Source organism: Prunus avium, chromosome 5 (genome assembly GCF_965620075.1).
Source record: "Prunus avium chromosome 5, drPruAviu1.hap1.1, whole genome shotgun sequence".
NCBI lineage: Eukaryota > Viridiplantae > Streptophyta > Magnoliopsida > Rosales > Rosaceae > Prunus > Prunus avium.
Genome location: NC_142288.1, coordinates 22,501 through 28,891, shown reverse-complemented (window position 1 = coordinate 28,891; position 6,391 = coordinate 22,501).

Sequence of the window (6,391 nt, the reverse complement as noted above, 5' to 3'; positions counted from 1 at the left end):
TCTGTTGAAGGCCAACAAAAAAGATAAGAAAATTCATTTTTTCCTAGCTTTTTAGATTTCACAATAATATATATATATATATATATATATATTAATTATCATGCCATATGCCATTACATTTATACTTGCAAAAACAGCACGAGCATGTCACATGTATTGATAAATTTCCTTCTTGATATATCATGTTTTAGGCCAATACCAACGTAGTGAAGTTGGACTATTCAGCTTCCTTTATTTCTTGTCTTTCACTTTGATAGGAATACAAATGCTAGGCATTTACACACTACCAAAAACACAAACATCGCCACATGCTTTAATTATTGCCAAAGCATCCCATGCTTGCATATTACTGAAAGCTACCTATGTTGGTTTTAATATTGATGTGTGATTCATTCGTTATGTAATAATGTTGGATGACATCCATTAATTATATTCATTTGCAAGCTGCAACACATGTATTATTTTAACCACCATCTGCTTTGGTTACACAGAAATTATAAATCTGTCAAGCACTTTGTTCTTCCAAGATGATGAGTACATTCCTCTACACCTCAAGCCTCAAGGAGCATGGGACTTGTGTTCCTGTACCATCAGACAAATCTCTCTGTAATGCTAAACTTGTGGGCACTTAGCTCCCACACCACAAGCCAAGCTATGATTCCCCATGCCAAGCTCATATAGTTTATGTATCAACTCATGCATCCATGTCGTAGAAGTTCAAAAAATCTCTGGAAGAGCCACCAGAGGAGTGGCTGGAAGAAGAACAGAGCCAAGCTTGTGTAGAAATCCAAACACCACCGCTGGAAGAGCCTCTGCCAGAAGCACACCAGACATTAGATGAGGGTGACAAATCATCTAGTGACTACAATTCACGCAAAAGAAAAGACAAGGAGATGTACCTGCCACTGCCATGCAAAGATAAAGAATTTCATGCCATTCTTGATACAATATTTGTTCATGATGCAATCAAACCCTTCATGCCTTATAAAGTCCCTAACAGAGAGGAAATGGTGGTCCTTGGTACTACCGTTATCATTAGTTTGTGGGTCATCCAACCACTGCTTGTCAAACTTTGAGGAAGATCTTGCACACCGAGATACGTGACGGAACTCTTGAGCTACTCTTTAAAAGGCAAGCTATTGATGAAGACCCCTTGCCAAAACAAAGGGGAAAGGAGATGGTTGTTGTCATTACATGCTTTGATGACTTGCTCGACGACGACGTATCGTGCCACCCGTGGAAGAATGACTCAAAGCCATCGGAGGCTATTCGGGAGCCTTGCAGAAACATGGAGAAAGCTTACTGGTATGAATATTCAAAAACTTCAAGTTTAACACCCCATGGCCACTTTCTGATGGATGGAAGAATGGTTCCAGCAGCGAAATATTCACATTGGACATGCTGGAAGAACGCCACTTGGGGGCTTCATTTGGTCAGCAAGATTATCAGGAGACAGGTGCCGTAACCTCTCATAATCTCACAGAGGTTGAAGAAAGTGTAATGGGTTGTGAGCCGCAAATCACTCTTTGATTAGTTGGGTTATGATCCGCATGCTGTAAAGCAACAGCTGTGGCTCTGTTAAATATCTCCACAGAGCATGGCAACCTAGTACAACACATGCCAAATACATGCCAAGCCAAGCCACAAGCTTTCATTCTATTGCAAGTCATGCACACTCCTTATGTTGGTTTTAAAACATTTTAAAGAAGTTCATTTGAATATTAAACATGCATTTAATCAAATTAATCGCAGCGGAAGAATATGGTGGTTGTTTAAATTCAAAAACAAAACTTCTTCCAAGTATCTTAAGCCATGAACATTGATATGTTTTTCATAAATGAAAATTCAAGAGAAAGGATAAGATCTAATTACCCTTGAAGCAATTATATGAACCAAGTTGTGTTTTGGTCTTCTCTTGATGATTTTCCTTTGTTGATCTCCTCTTGATCTTTCTCCTCCTTGTGAGCCACAAAAGTATATGGCCTCTAAGTCTCCACACCAATGAAACCTTGAGATGAGAAGAGGTATCTTGAGAATACAAGGATGCTAGTACAAGATTCTCAAGATTGGTTTCAATCTAAACCCCTTTGAAAGAAGATTGTGTTTCACTCTTGAAAAACTCACAACTATCTCTCTTTGATCTCCCAAACCTCTTTGGTTGATGTTGGATTGTGTTTGTGTGTCAATTGAGCTTATGGAAACAATTCCCATACACATGCACTTAACCATTTTCGGCCAAACCCCATTGGGCTTCCAAAATTGGGCCTTATGACACTTAAACCATAATATTTAGGTGTCTTAAGCCCTTGGGCTTGATACCCAACCATTTGGGCTTCCCTCTAACTATTATCGAGGCCCAAATATATTTTTACACGTAGTAAATCATCCACATCAAATCAATCAAATTGATTTCCTCATACTCATTTGTATTACTCAAAGTTAACCATTTAAGGTGTGCGATCCATTAGGTTCTAATTTAGCAAGGCAGTGGGAAAACATTAGAACTCTTTCTAACCAACTGGAATTAAAACCCCTTTTTAATTCTTCCTTTATTTTGGATTGATCACAATCAGTCCTAGGACTTCCACAAGCCAAGAGTGACATCTAGCAATATATCATGGCTACCCAAGCTAATTAGAATAGATGAAGAACCTATTCAGTTGGAATTGCAATGCAATACGGTCCTTCTCTTATACAATGTTTCCAATCATATTGTTAGGGTACGGATTGATAATGTCAAAACCCCTAATATGATTAAACTCATATGATTCAATAGAACACAATTAAAAACCACTTTCTAAATCATGTTCAAGTACTTCGGCCGAAGATTCACTGAATCATATCTTGAAACATTCTCCTTTCTTTATCAAGGTAGAGATTCCTTATTGTACATTCACATGCCTCTATGATGAATTAAGAGATCCCAATAACACATAAGGAAAATCTTTTACGACTTGCCTTTGTGAGCTATCAAAGATCAATAACGCATCACAAGACAACCATGATGCCTCAGGTCTAAGGACTAATTTGCATTATTGCAACTATGAGTTCTCGTTTGACATATAGATAAATACTCCATACGAGAACTCCGGTTGATCGCGTTCAGTGTACTCATTCACTAATGAGCACCCACATACTTGTATTAGTGTCAACTACACAAATGGTTTGAGACCAACCATCCTCATCATTGAGCATACATAGTATGTGCCAATCTTGACGGTTTATCAATGCCCATTTGATAACCTTATGATTAGGAACATTTTGGGATACTACAGTTAGAGATTAAAGGTCTCCCGAATCTAAACTTCTTTAGATTACTTTATCTCTTATTTAGTACACCCTGGACTTTTGTTTCTTTACACGACATAAAAGATAACAAAATAATATTGCCCTTTATTTATCATATACGAAATGTATTCTAAGGAGATTACATCAAATGTATTGGCTCTTAGGGCACATTTCTAACACCTTAGCCCTTTCATACTTGGGGGCTTGATTTGATTGGAGTATTCATCAATGCAAAATGGCTCAAAGCCTTACTACTGCTGAGTTGCTTTTGCACCTATCCTTTTGCTTTTGGCTTTTTCAAATCTATTTCAAAAATGAACTCCTTATGTGTTTTCACCCTATGCTTTCACAACTTTTGTAGAATACACCACCATTATGGCATGCTAAGGTGTAAGATGATATTTGCAACGAGAATGGAGTATTTTGAAAAAAAAAAAAAAATTCTTTCCTTGCAAAGCCTGTAGTATTTTGCAACTTCCGCAAAACATGTTCTTAAAAAAAAAATAGACAAGCAAACTTTCCTTTAAAAAGCTAAGCCTCTCAGCAGTAACTATACCAAGCAAAGCCGCTTAGATGGGATCCCAAGCTGTTAACAAACACCATGCACAAGCAATATCATGTGTCAAGCTTGAAAAAAAAAAAAGGGAAGGTCATGCTATCAAGGAAAATCATTCCAGCCCTTACAATATTTGAGGAGAGTGTATGTGTTGGGGTGCTGTGAAAGAAAAATCAGATCACATAAGGAAGGCCTTGTGGATAAAGAAAAAAAAAAGAAAAAGAAATGCCTAGTTATTCAAGTTTGATTCTGGATTCATGATCTTATTCATTATGCCTAGCTGCCCTATATGCTAATCTAAATGCCTAGTTACCATTGAGATTTGTGTATTTTGGTTGAAAGTAAAGTAGACACCATATGCTTTTGTTTCAATTGAACTTTGAGTAAGATGAGTATGTATGGACATTCGACAGCAGGGATTAGATACATGCTTGGTTGTTTAAAACATTTTATGCTTAATGGATTTGTAATGCTTGATTTAGGTTCGACAACAAGGACTAAATTAGGGAATTAGGAATTCAAGGTTAGGACTAGACACCATGGCTTAATCATACTTTAGCTAGATTCAATATTTGAATTTGAATTAAGACCACTCTTTCTTACACTTGTTTACTTGCTTTCGGGTGCGCACGAAAAGGTACTTGTGGAGGACAATATAATGTCTGCTGTACTTGAGGTCCTTGATATCTTTGTAGTTATGGACAAAATCTATTTACATGTCCCACTTGTTTGCGGTAATAACATAGTGGTGGTCTGAACTTTTCTTGTGATTGATACTAAGGAGTATTAAATCTTGTTCGTTTATTTATTTGTCCACTACTTGAATCCCAAGTTAGCATACTTACGTAATTTCAAAATGTCAACCTTTTGAAATCCTTTTACTTACTTCTGAATGCCTCCCAAGTTGTAATTTCAAACTCATAATTGACTTCCACCAAAGGTATTCTTGTCCTTCCAAATAAGTACAAGCAATGACAACTCTAATGTCTTCCGGAATTCTTTGATTATCCATCTTTCTCTTAATTTGCCTCAACCATCTTAAATAAATAAAAAGAAAATTATCTAAAAAGAATATTATGAAATAGTAAAATATAAGTTTAAGAGAAAGAATAAACAAAACACTCATTTATTATATTTCACAAAAATTTACAAAAGTACACACAATTTTATAAAAACTTAAACTTATCTTACAAAACCTGATGGTTTGTTTCTATAACTATAAACATTTATACAACTCTCCTTCTTCAATAGTAGTTTTCTTCATTCAAACTGATAAATCAGTTCGGATGGTGACTGAACTTCTATAGGCCTAGTGACTGATCTTAATTTCTAAATCTTAACTCGGTAGACTCCACAAGGTAGCCGGGTGGAGTCTCTAATAGGTTCCTATATCTATTACTTGTAACAAACAAAAACAAGTTTATTAAGTTTAAGAGTGTCACCTTCCTGTCACCTTCCTATCCTCATTAAGTTTACCCTTTTTAAGAATTACAGAAAATGACCATGTTATCATACATGTAGCTTGAGTACTGTTTTATCAAATATCAATCAAACCACAGCAACACACATTCAAAGAGTATACTTACTACATAGTACCTTTAGCTTTAGGGTTTAGGCCAGCAAGCAAACCAGTCTTTTATCCAAAGAACTGAACGTTTTGGTCTCATGCGCGCTGTCCTACCAAAGGAGAAGTAGCAACTAACTTAGACCAACACAACCACACAACAAACTAGACCGAAAATAGGCACTTGAGTAAGGTGTAGACAAAACTGATTGTGTTCAGATTCCCTATTGAGGAATCCACATGCATGACTACAATCAAGCAAGTGGAAACGAAGACAGCAAAACAGAAAAAGGAGAAATGCCTTGATTGGGAGTATGCTCTGATTGTACCAGGTTTTGTGGAGCTAAGATTTCCTTATTCAGCTCAACTTGCAGCATTTGAACACTAAAAGTATGTGAACAAAGCAAGAGTGCAAGAATGAGTTCTAAGGAGCAGGGTATGGCATAGTTTAGAGTACAAATCTTAGGCTATAAAATGAAACTGTGACAAGTGTGTACAGTGACCAAAACAAAGTACACAAGGAACCATATGCAAGGAGTGGACAGTAGACGACTAGGATTTATGGAATGCAATAGATTCTGGATTGGAATTTGGAGAGGCCCTCCTCATATAGTATTTCGTGGGCTGTGAACATATTTTTTTTTTTAATGAGTTTTTTTCACCCGGATGATTTTCTTTAGTGATTTTGAAACGTGACAGTTAGAAACTACTTCAGTTTGTGTGCTGCAGAAAGCTATCTGAAATGTGCGTTGAGCACTTGGAAGGCCATAACTTGGAGCTCAATTAACCATTTTGCGAGTGTGAGGACTCGTTTTGACACGTTTTTTCGTGATCTATACACTGGGAAGGAGAAAAATGCTTTTTGAGGACAGGTTGGTAGATGAACTGGCACCCTAAAGTTGCTGTTAAAACGAGTTCGAACTTTGAAAGGTCATAACTTTGGTCTCGGGTGTCCGTTTGGGGCAAATTTTTTTTTGATTTCA